General features: G+C 45.8%; 1 long non-coding RNA gene across 3 annotated transcripts in view; it reads right to left on the reverse strand.

Moving 5' to 3' along the window:
* The window catches only part of LOC121037255 (uncharacterized), a 146,260-nt gene that overhangs the window by 31,755 nt on the left and 101,523 nt on the right, over nt 1–12,982 (reverse strand). The window contains exon 6 of one of the 3 annotated variants that reach the window (XR_005793678.1): nt 1,469–1,606. The exons of the other annotated variants lie outside the window; for them this stretch is intronic. This is a non-coding gene — a long non-coding RNA (uncharacterized LOC121037255). The remainder of the gene's footprint in view (nt 1–1,468; nt 1,607–12,982) is intronic. 3 annotated transcript variants of the gene reach the window in all.

The following is a 12,982-nucleotide window of genomic DNA, read 5'->3' on the forward strand; positions in this document are numbered from 1 at the left end:
AGAAGTGGTCAGGCAGAGGCTGGGTGATCACCCGGCAAGGAGCGTGTGGAAAGTGTTGCTCCTTTGGGTTGGAGGCAAAACTAGATGACAGAAGGCCAAAGGCGCCTTCTAGCTCTAGAAGTCTGCCATTCCCTGGCTTTGGACCACCAACAACCCACTCCGGGTCTCGATTTCCTTTTCAGAAAGATGAGAGCCATGACACAAGATAGATATCTAAGATCCTTCCCAGCCCAAGATGGTGTAAGGTCATCACTTGGTCAACTAGTGTATGTTGGAAGGAGTGTTCAGGCATCCTAACTCACTGCCCAACTTGGAAGAGGTCACTGAACTTCCCTGGGCCTTGCTCTGGGGTCTTTCCTATAATCTGTAGACAAGATTGAGGACTGGGTCACAGTACGCCCACCAAATACTTGAGGCACCCCAGTAAAGGGCAATAGGTCGAATGACTAAAGTCAAAACATCTGTGAGACAGAGGTTTTCTGAAGCATATTACAGATGATATCAATGAGGAGGAGCACTGACAAGGCCTCAGAGTTTCCAGTCACAGGATGTAAGAGGGCTCACCACGAGGCTCATGATGGTGATCCGGCGTGGGGAGCAGGTTTCGGGTCTAAAGAGCCAACTCCCCAGCAGGGAGTAGGCACTACTCCTGCCTCCTTCCCAGAGGACTTTACAACTTGCTGTACCCCAGGGACTCTTCCCTTTTCAGCCCCATTCATGTTTGGTATACAGCTGGTGCCTAAAATATGTTCGGATGAACAAAATAAGTTTTGCTGAGGGAAAACATCCGTCTATAGCAAATCTATTCTAAACTTCTATATCAACTTCAAAGATGCACATTATATAACAGATAATTACCTTGATAATTGTTGTTGAAATACCAGAAAGGGGGGGGGGGGGGAAGAAGGACATCTGTGGCAGCATAAGGACATGTGTCAGGGCTACCAGGCTGGATGACGGCCTGGATGCCTTGAGACCGTTCCCTAGCATGCTCCCTAATTTCTGGTTAAATTTGTCCATGATTGAATGAACATCTGCCTCCCAGGGAACCATTTGTCCTTATACATAGAGAAAAGGCATTCACACTAATCCAAAAAGCATGTTGACTTATTTTCTCTCTAAACTGTTGGGAAAAGAAGAGAGTAGGGCTTCTTTACCTATACAACTGAAATGCAAAGACTTTAAAGGCTCTTTTCCTGCTTCTTATGGTTTGGATCTCCAGGCCCCCGACCAGAGAGCTCCTGTCTAAGCGGCCTGCCCCTGAGTGAAGTAACAGAATGATGGGAAGAATCAGATTCTCTCCTGCTCCCAGGACCCTCTCTCATCTTCTTCCCACTTCTGAACACTTACCCCAAGGCCCAGTGATAACACCCCGTAAGCATTCTGTTGATGCCTATTTTGTGATAGTCATCAGATTTCATTCCCCATTCAGCTCAACAGTCCAAGGCTCCCGGATACACTCACGTACCTCTGTATCACATGAGCAGTGCCCTCCCTGTCCAAAGTGGGGCTTCAAGTGATTGCTGAAGATATAGCTAGTCTATGGCTTAGGGTGTTACTCTTCTAAGAATAGATACATCATAAGACTTTGGTCCAAAGAATGAATCTGTTAGAGGCAAAGAAAGAAGGGGATAGACAAGTTACAGAAAACCCTAACTGCGTGACATCAGCTCTTCCCAAACAACGGTTAGGACACATGAACTGAAAAGAGACTATTTTCAATTAGAGCTATTTTGAAAAATTCAGAGTGTATGGTTGCCAAGTATATGGTCCACCCACTTTTCAAACTATACAGGTCAACGGATGATACGTACTTATGAGTCTATGGCCTCTAGCGACAATTATTTTCCAACTCTTCAAATGGTTTGCAGAGAGGAACTGGTCTGTACTCCCTTGAAGGAGTCTGGTTTGAGGTCTCATTACTTGCATACAAGTGTTTGCTCTCTGCTTAGATAGTAAGCTCGTTGACGGCAAGGATCTTGTCCTAATAATCTCCATAGCCACTGTGCAATAAATATGTGATGGGTAGATGGATGGATGGTTACACCTCACTGGGGCCCACAGTGGAAACTGGGGATGCTGTAGGGACAGATTTGTACAGGTAGACGTGGACGTAAGAAGACACCAGAATGCCAAGTAGAGCGAGAAATGGAGGACAGAGCCCTTGGTCCGGCTGGTTTCACAGAGGGACAGGAGAGGGTCTCTGCGCCTTTGTTTCTCTTTCTACCAAAGGAGTAGGTTTAAACCGTCTCTAAGGCCCCTTCCAATATGAGATGCTTTTGGACCACAAACTGTGAATCACCACTCACTGGGCCCTGTAGAACACAAGCTACTTTCATCAGAAGGTCAGTTGGAAGGTGGCAGGCATGTTTTTTTAAGCACTATTTTAAGGATAATCCTTAAATCTTAATCATAATTCACATGATGAGCTGTTTTCCTCCTACAAGAGGAAATTCTTGCATTTCAGAACCTGCAAGCATGAGCAGGAGCCCCTTGTCATAGCACCGAGTCCAAAGAACATCCTTTGACTTCCCTCTTCTTTGGTCCAATGCTACTGATGCCTCTGTGCGAACCTGCCAACTTGGATACACCGGAAGATGGGTCCCACAGCCATCCCACCACACCCACCCCTTTCCTAGCCGAACCCTGACCTCTGCTTCTTATTATAAGCCAGCGTATACAAGGCAACAGAGACTACCAACAACTCGGTACACACAGAGCTATTGTGAGTCAACTGCTCCAAGCGCATTCAAGTTCAAGGGAATGAGGGGGAGAAGGGCAGAGGGATTCGAATCTTTGACCTGTCACATGGAAGAAGAAAGGAAATCTCATGCTTCTATCCTGTAATGTTTATCATCTTGGATCACAGGCAGTGAATCTACTTTATTTATGTCCCTTTCCTTCTGCCAGCCCTAAGTTAGGGCTGCTGGCTTGGAAGGCAGGCTACATTGGCCAGGAGGGGAACTGAGAGACTGCATCTTGGATGGAGCCTAACGCAGAGTAGTTGTGCTTCTTGAACCACCATCAACAAGCCCTTTTAACGTGCTGTAGACATTGGGAGGTTTGTGGCTGGAATCTTTTTTCTGGGGAGATAATACATGCATCAGTTTCCTGGGGCTGCCATAACAAATGACCACAAACTGAATGGCTTCAAACAACACAAAGTTATTCTCTCATTGCTCTGGTGGCCAGGAATCTGAAATCAAGGTGTTGGTGGGGCAAGAGGGCCTCTGTAGGCTCTAAGAAAACAATCCTTCCTTGCCTCTTCCCAGCTTTTGATGGTTGCTGGTATCCCTTGCCCTTCCTTGGTTTGTAGCTACATCACTCCAACTTCTGTCTCCATCTTTACATGGCATCACCCCCCCCCCCCCAACCCCGTGCTGTCTTCACATGGTCTTCTCATAAAGATACCAGCCATTAGACTTAGGGCCTACCCTAATTCAGCATGACCTCATCTTAATTAAATACATCTGCAAAGACCCTAGCTCTAAAGCGGGTCACATTCTAAGGTTCTGGGTAGACAAATTCGGCGGGGGCCGGGGGGATAACACTATTCAACCTAGTACCACAGAGCAAAGGGCAAAGTCCACAGCCTAGAACTCAGGAGATCTGGGTTCAAGGTCTGGCTCTTTTATTTACCAGCTACGCAGACATGGATGAGTCATTAAATGCCCAATGCCTTCACTATAACATGGGAGCAATGCCGACATCTCAAGGTTGTTGGGAGACAGGAGCGAGAACTTCTGGGGGACTGGGGTATGGAATTCCTTTGATGCAATGGTAGCACTCAAGTCCACCACTAGGCTGGCTAAGCTGGAAGTCACAGAACTTTAGGCGACAGACAGCTTCTGAGATGGCGCCCAAAGACTCCCACCTCCTGACATCCACACCCTTGTATAATCCCTTCCCCTTGATTATTGACTGGACATGTGACAACTCACTGTCTACTGAATCTGGCAAAAGTGATGGGCTGTCACTCCTGAGCCTCCAGCTTGTGTCTTGTTCACCGTCTCTTGCTTTCTCACACCCTCGCTGTGATGGACAGCAGGCGCCATGTTGTAACTGCCCTACAGAGAGAGGCCGACATGGCAAGGGACCGAGGGAGGCCTGTGACCGACAGCCCAAAGAAATTGGAGGATCCCGCCATTACCACTTAAGTGAGCTTAAATGTAGATCCCCCTCCCCCCCTCAGTTAACCTTGAGAGGGCTGCAGCCCCAGCCAACACCCTGATTATAGCCTGTGAGGGACCCTGAGCAGAGGATCCCATCCAGATTCCTGACCCACAGAAGTTAGGAGAATAAGAATTTGTTATTTTAAGCCACTAATTGTGGGATCGTTTTGTTTTGTTTTGTTTTGTTTTGTTTTGTTTTGTTTTTACACAGCCATAGAGAACCAGTTGCTACAGATTGAATGTTTGTGACACCGCCATCGTCTCCTCATTCTTAGGTTGAAACCTAATCCTCAGTGTGATGATATTAGGAGGTGGGGCTTTGGGGGACGTGACTAGGTCATAAGAGTAAAGCCCTCATGAATGAGATTCGTGCCCTTACAAAAGAGACTCCTTAGAGCCTCCTCTCCCCTTCTACCATGAGAGGACCCAGCGAGATGACAGCCATCTATGAAATGGAATATGGCCAGACACTGAATTTGGCAGCTCCTTGATCTTGGACTTCTCAGCCATTCAGAACTGGGAGAAATAAATTTCTGTTGTTCATAACCCATCTCCAGCCTGTGGTATTCTGGTACAGCAGCTCTCACTAAGACACTAATTCAGTTTGTTAAATCAACTTAAAAATTGAGAAACAGGGGTGCCTGAGTGGCTCCGTTGTTTGAGCATCCCCCTTCGGCTCAAGTCTTGGTCTCACGTTTTGTGAGTTCAAGCCCCTCTTTTCTTTCTAGGAAGCAACTTTGTTCGCGCTGGCACTGCTCAGTTGGGCTTGTACTCGAAGAACTGAGCCCCGAACACCACGTGGCATAGTTTTTTATACGTTTTCTGCTTCTTTGTCTCCCACGTATAGCAACACACAAACATGCAGTCTGATTAAGTGGTCTCATGTTACAAAGTCATGAGGGATGTTGTCACGTACATGTATAGCCAGGTTTCCTTGAGGGGTTTTTTAAGGGTTTTTTGGAGTTGTTTTTTTTTTTTCCCCCGTCCTTAGGGAGGGGACCATACCACAGCCACACGTTTTCCCCATCTTTTACCTTGCTTAGAATGCCTTCTGCCAAGCCTATCAAACTCCTATTCACCCTGAAAAGCCTACCTTAAGTCCCACATTCTCCGTAAAGCCTGTCCTAACCCAGTAGTGCCCTAGAGTTGGCTCATATAAGCTCACAAGAGTCAACTGGTAATTTTTCAGGGATTTTGCAAGCCAATTATTGAACATGGGCATTGTTAAAAATTATGCAAACTTACAATGAAAGAAATCATATTAAAGACAGAGGTAGTAAATGCTCAGAACTCAGTATTCTGAACTATCATAATACATTTGACAATAATCTATGCTGGAGCTTAACTGCCCCGCCTCACCTTTGCGGCGGAGCTACTCTATCACGGTGTGTCCTTGTGTGTCACTTCCCAACTCCACGTCTCGTGAAGTCCCCTTGGCGACTTGAAATTGACCGTGGCGGCATTACGGTATTTACACCGTGGCAAGCGGCAAATGCGACCAAATAAAACTTCAATCTTCTTCCCAGGAGCTGGTCGTTAAACATCTTTACCAGCACCACCACTGAGTCCGGCCAAAGTAATCCCTCTGAATTCTAAACTCTCATAGTGCTTCCTAACTTGTCTGCTCAGTGAATGGTCACTTGGCATTTGCTGCCCTAGTTACCAGGTGCATTTCTTGTAAGTGTGTGCGCACACACACACGCACATATGCCTTCTCCCCCTAACTGGGTTATTGTCAGCTTTAGGGGCGGGAACAACATCCCCTTTATCCTTTCTGAGCTGCCCTTTCCTTAAATAACTGAACAAAATGCATCCTCCTCCCCCGGGTGAAACCCAGCACCGTCTCTAGACTTCCCGGCACTCCTAGGGGCTCACATTCTCACCATCCCCCCTACTTCCATTCTGGCTCCTGGCCTCCCCTTGCTGCTGCATTTCTGTTTCTGCCCCCCACCAGCCCCTACCATTCCTCCTTCACCACCACCCCTCTCCCCAGCCCAGCACCATGGACATGGCAATACAACTTTACCAAGGGTTTGGATTAGATGGAACTGGAGGACAGCACAGGAATCAGTCATAATTCACCATCAGGCATCACTTCCCTGATAGACACATTCCCGTCACCAGGGATCTCTCCTTGCCCTTTTTCTCAGTGGTCCCCTCTCCACCAGGACCTTTAGCTCTATGTTTAAGAGATCTCAACCTTAGGGGCGCCTGGGTGGCTCAGACAGTTGGGCATCCGACTTTGGCTCAGGTCAGATTCTCACAGTTTGTGGTCCGAGCCCTGTGTCGGGCTCTGTGCTGACAGCTCAGAGCCTGGAGCCTGCTTCTGATTCTGTGTCTCCCTCTCTCTGGCCCCCACTCACTCATGCTCTGTCTCACTCTCTCTCTCAAAAATAAACACTAAAAAAATTTTTTAAAGAGTTCTCAATCTTCTGTTTCCTTACCCACAAAATGAAAACCACAATTTGTATAACTTTATGATGCCAAGAGATTTGCTATGAATCACTCCCCAACTAAGGACCCATTTTGCACGTGAAAAAATTACGATAAAAGCTCTCAATAAGTTAGGTATAGAAGGAATGTACCTCAATATAATAAGGCCATATATGACAAGCCCACAGCCAACATCATACTCAATGATCAAAAGCTGGAACTTTTTCCTCAAAGATCAGGAACAAGGCAATGATGCCCACTTTCACTATTTTAACTCAACATAGTAGTAGAAATCCTGGCCAGAGCAATTAGGCAAGGAAAAAAAGCCATCCAAATTAGAAAGGAAGAAGTAAAATTATCTCTATTTGCAGATGACATGACACTATATATAGAAAACCCTGAAGACACCACCAAAAACTGTTAGAACCCAAAAAACAAATTCAGTGAAGTTTCAGGATGCAAAATCAATTCGCAAAAATCAGTTGTGTTGTCATACCCTGAAAATGAACTATCAAAAAGAAAAATTAAGAGAACAATTTTATTTACAACTGCATCCAAAACATCTAGAAAAACATTTAACCAAGGAGCCAAAAGACTTGCACACTGACAACTGTAAAACATTGAGGAAAGAAGTTGAAGACACAAAGAAGTGGAAAGATACTCTGTGCTCATGGACTGGGGGAATAAATATTGGTAAAATGTCCACACTACCCACAGGAATCGACGTATTCAATGCAGCCCCTATCAAAATCCCAATGGCACTTTTCACAGAAAGAGAATCAATAAACCTAAAATTTGTATGAAGCCACAAAAGACCCCCAACAGCCAAGGCAATCTTGAGAAAGAAGAGTAATGCTGGCTGCATCATGCTTCCGGCTTTCAAACTCTATTACAAAACTGTAGTAGTCAAAACAGTATGGTATTGGCATCAAAATAGGCACATGGATCAATGGAACAGAACAGAGAGCCCAGAAACAAACAAACAATTATGTGGTCAATTAGTTTACAACAAAGGAGCCAAGGAAACGGGGAAAGGGCTGTCTCTTCAATAAATGGTGTTGGCAAAACTAGACAGCCACAAGCAAAGGAACGAAACTAGACCACTGTCTTACCCCAGACGCAAAAATAACTCAAAATAGAGTTTTCAAAACTTGAACACAAGACCTGAAACCATAAAATTCCTGGAAGAAAACATAGGCAATAAGCTCCTTGACGTCAGTCTTGTGATGAGTTTTTTGGATTTGACACCAAAAGCAAAGGCAACAAAAACAAAAATAAGCGAGTGGAACCACATCCAACTAAAAAGCTTCTGCACAGCAGAGGAGACTATCAACAAAATGAGAAGGCAACATACCGAATGGGAGAAAATGTCTGCAAACCATGTATCCAATAAGAGGTTAAAATCCAAAATATAGAAAGAACTCATACAGCTCAATGGCAAATATGTGTGTGTGTGTGTGTGTGTACGTATATATATATAATTTTTAAATGGACATATATATGTATATATGTATATATAAATAAAATATAAATATATATGATTAAAAAATGGACAGAGAAACTGAATAGGCATTTTTCCAAAGAGAACACACAGATGGCCAACAGGCACATGAAAAGGTGCTCAACATCATTAATCAGGGAAATGTAATTAATACTACACTGAGATACCACCTCATACCTATTAGAATGGCTAGTATCAATAATAATAATAATAATAATAATAATAATAATAACCAGCATTGGTGAGGATGTGCAGAAAAGGGAAGCCTTGTGCCCTGTTGGTGGGAATGTAAGTTGGTGTAGCAACTATGGAAAACAGTCTGGAAGTTCCTCAAAAAATTAGAAATAAAACTACAATGTGACCCAACAACCCCACTTCTGGGTATTTATCCAAAAGGATTTATTTCTTTTAAATGTGTATTTATCTTGAGAGAGAGATTGAGAGCAAGCAGAGAGAGAGGACAGAGAGTGAGGAGAGAGAAAATCCCAAGCAAGCTCCATCCTGTCAGCGCTGAGCCCAATGTGGGGCTCGAACCCACAAACCGTGAGATCAAGACCTGAGCCAAAACCAAGAGTAGGATGCTTAACTGACTGAGCCCCCCAGGTGCTCTAACCAAAAGAATTTATTTATTTTTTCTAAATGTTTATTTGTTTTTGAGAGAGAGACAGACAGACAGACAGACGGGCAAAGTACGAGCAGAGAGAGAGGAAGACAGAAAATCCAAAGCAGGCTCCAAGCTCTGAGCTGTCAGCACAGAGCCTGATGCGGGGCTCGAACTCACGAACTGTGAGATCATGACCTGAGCCAAAGTCAGACGTTTACCCAATTGAGCCACCCAGGCACCCCCTAATCAAGAGGATTTAAAACAGGATGTTGAAGAGATAGCTGCACACCCAAGTTCACTGAAGCCTTTATTCACAATATCCAGGAGGTAGAGGAAACCTGAACGTCCATCAACAGATAAACAAAATATGGTCTATACATGAAACGCAATACTATTCAGCCTTTAAAAAGAGGAAATCCTGTCATGTGCTATAATAGGAATGACTCTTCAGGATATTTTGTTAGTGTAATAGGCCAGTCCCCAAAAGACAAATACTGCACGTTTCCATTTATACAAGGTATCTAAAGTAACCAAGCTCGAAAAAACAGAAAGGAGAATGTGGTTGCCAGAAGTAGGGAGAGAGCAAAACGAGGAGTTCTTGTTCAATGAGTCTAGAGTTTCAGTTTGCAAGATGAGAAAGTTCTAGAGATCTTGTTGTACAACAATGTCCACACTGTTAACAAAATTGTAATGTACCCTTAACACTTAAGAGGGTAAATCCGTGTGTTTTACCACAATTTTTTTTTAAGAGGGCACAGACCAATCTCCTTCTAAAAATACGTGATTCTACGACAGAACTCTAGAAACAATACGAGGCCATCATGCGTGTGCCTGATATAAATTAATTTTGGACTCTCTGTGGTTTTGGAGTATCTAGACTGCTCTTCCCCACCAGCATCGTGGATAAGTAAGAGGTAAGTTTAATGAGGTGTTCAAGTGTCTCACTGAGCCCACTTTTAGTCTTGGGACATTCCATACACTCTATATTCTTCTTACGATGGGAAAAACCGGCTTCTCTCCCGTTACAAATGCAAACGCACATGGCAGACACAGCCAAGGGATGGCCCCACATGGGGAGTCCTGGACAGAGCCTGTTATCACCACTCGAGGCTGGTCTAGTTCCTGGCCCAGCACTTGCCTCTGCTAAACCTCCTTGTGCATCCAGAACCCAGACGACTGCTGCTTACAGATGAGCTTCCTTTCTGCCGGAGAGCAGCCTGCTGGGAAACACCACCCTACCTAAGTGAACTTACAGTAGATTCTTTAGAAGCTGAAAAATCCTCTTCGCCCTTCATTCTTTATTTTGTGAATTAAAATTTTTGTTAACAGTGTTTTCTTGAAGCAGGGTTTCCACTCCAATCGCACGGGATGGTTTTTCTAACGCTTATGCCAAAGGATGGCCACCCATCATCATAGTGGCTTTGCTGGAGACTCTAAATGGCTTCCCAAGGCCGCAAGCCTCATGTAGACTTGGGGTTGGGAAAAGACCAGTTTGGATTTTGCAAGTGCACCACAGGCCACCTCCCACGCCTGAACGCATTTTATCAGAATGATCTGATGTCCAAATTAACGTCAGATGATTTTAGCCCATTTATGTCACAAAATCACGCATTTTCAGAGCCAGAAAGGATCTGAGAGGTCTTCTAGGTCAATGCCCTCATGCTACCGAGGAGGTAACTGGCGGGCACTACGTCGAAGAGGGCCATCGAATGACACCTGCTGGCCCAACAGAGACTGGGCCAGAAGCCAGCCGGACCTCCCAACTCCCCACTATTATATCTTCCCGTTACGGCCTGTCAGAGTTTCCAGATAACCACAATATTGACAAGACCCGGCCAGCGGCCCACCAACTTCAGTCAATATTTGCTACGAGAAAATTCCAGCAGAACCTAGAGATTTGGAAATTTGTGTTCATGGGGTTCGATGTGTTCAACCGGAAAAAGGGGCTTTTTGACTTTTCTGTAAGCCATCTGTTTACTTAGTTCACTCCTGTGGAGTGTTTTGTACCAGATTCATGCTCAGTAAATTCACGTTCCACAAACATCCAGCCCATTTCTCCTGCATCCGCACCCCTGGAAAGGACGCACATGACAAATGCCTTCTGGGCCCTTGAGGCAGTCTAATAGGGGTAGCAGGTTAGGTCTAGGATGTTTTCGTATTCGGTCCCCGGGACTTCACTTAATGGGACCAGTGATTCAAAAGCCAGAGGACCTGGTTTTGAATTAGGGTCTGACCAGTCCCTGTCTGACTCCCTCAGAAAGGTTCAGTCCTGACCTGGCCTGCAGGAGGGATTTAAGAAGCTGTAGCCCTGAACTCTAAGCTTCACCTCATGCCAACTGCTAATTTCCTAAGTCAGCATCCACACTTTGTTCTACTGAGCCCAAGGGGTAGCCTCTCATGGCATCATCTACCGGGTTCCACGGTCTGTTCTCTGCACACTCATTCACTCACTCTCCCCCGCAACCTTACGACAGATGTCCCTACTGCTGGGTTCTGGATTTCCTGTGCCTATATGCTGCCTTCCTCTTGGGACACAGGACAATCTTAACTAGACTTCTTCAGGGCTGAAGGCTCACCTGGCTGGTGGTTCTGATCCTACATGTCTATACATTCAGCTGGTGCCCCAGAAGAATGGGGGGCCTGTAGACTAAACAGCTCTCTGGCTTCCCTTCCAGTCTCTACTACATCTGACCCATCCCTCCTTCAGCTCTTGGGTCCTGCTCCAGATCAAGCCTATATTGTTTTATGAAAGTCAAGGGGGGCAGGCTAAATACACATGACTTAAAGAAGTGCTGTGCACACATAAATATGCAAGCACATGTATTATTTCTCTGGTCGTTGGCATGAAGGCATACAGGACAGGGCGCCAAGAATTTGGCCACTAGAACATAAAGCTGTTGGGTCTCATAAGGTAAGTCTGATTATTCATGGTCTCTAAAGTCATCTGGTTTTGAACAGGGGCTGAAATGTTCTCACTGAATGCAGATGAAAACTTTGAGGATCTGAACATGGTGATGGGTCCATCCTTGTCCCCGGGCTACCATGGACGTCCCTGATATGTGGAAACTCACTAGCCATAGGAGAGAGATCAAAACAAGACTTTGAATATTGAGCACCTATCCTGAAAGCATGTGTGTATATGTTCCTTATAAAAATACCAAATCGGGTGACATAACGAATAGTCTGTTTCTATTTAAGTTTTGTTGATCAGCGATCCGGGTCCATGATTTCTTCCCCTTGACAACTGCCAAAAACATACACCTTCTTTATACAGTTCTCAAAAATGAATCCAGCCTGGGCCGTTGTCCTACGCTCAAGACTTGGCTTTTTCCTGGAGCCCTGAGAAAGGTCACGCAGGAAGTGGAGTGGGAATAAGCTGGCGACCCCTGGGTGGAAAACAGTGCAGCCTTAGCTGACAGAGCAGCAGAGGAGGCCCCCAGAGGCCCAAGAAGATGAAGGCTCCCAGTTGATTTGGTGATGGGGTGGTAAACACAAAGTCAGGAGTATGGTAGTCACGGAGGCTGACCGCGCTGAGTACGTTACGGAACAACTAGCGACAGGTCCCCTTTGACCTCTCGTTCTGTTCTGACCCCAATAATTCAGAGATGTAAGATTTGTACAGTCAGTTCTGAAGTTATTCACATGGTAATTCCTTACAAGTATGTATTTGGCTCGCAGACCTTTGAAATGGTGTTGTAAACTGTCTTCAGTTGGAGTCACCAGGAGTAGAGTTCGAAGAAGATTCACGTGTGAGTGATTTACAACGGAGGAGCTCCCATGAGAAACCAGCAAGGGGGCGGGGGTGGGGGGAAGGCAGCAGCTACAGCAGCCCCAGGGCCATCCACCAGAGAAGGTCTCAGGTGGGAGCCTCTGGAAGCAAAGCACTCAGAAACTGGGGGATGGGCGCACAGATCCAGTGAGTAGGCTCCGGCAGGGTCTGGGGGCAGCACTCATAGTGTTGCTACACCTAGGCCAGCTCACTTGGTCCCTAAACAACTCAGGGAGGCAGGAGGGATTATATCCTCCATTTACAGACTGGGGGAGCTGAGATAAAGAGAAAGTGCACCCGAGGTCACACACGAACTCACCTGGCTGAGTGACTCAGGGTGGCTCCGTCGGTGCAGCATCAGACTCTTGATTTCGGCTCAGCTCATGGTGCCACGGTCACGGAATGGAGTCCCACGTTGGGCTTTGCACGGACAGAGTGGATCCTGCCTGGAATTCTCTCTCTCTCCCTCTCTCTCTCTCTGCCCCTCCCCGGCTCGTGCATGT

Source organism: Herpailurus yagouaroundi, unplaced genomic scaffold (assembly GCF_014898765.1).
Source record: "Herpailurus yagouaroundi ecotype Mexico unplaced genomic scaffold, PumYag 163, whole genome shotgun sequence".
Lineage (NCBI taxonomy): Eukaryota > Metazoa > Chordata > Mammalia > Carnivora > Felidae > Herpailurus > Herpailurus yagouaroundi.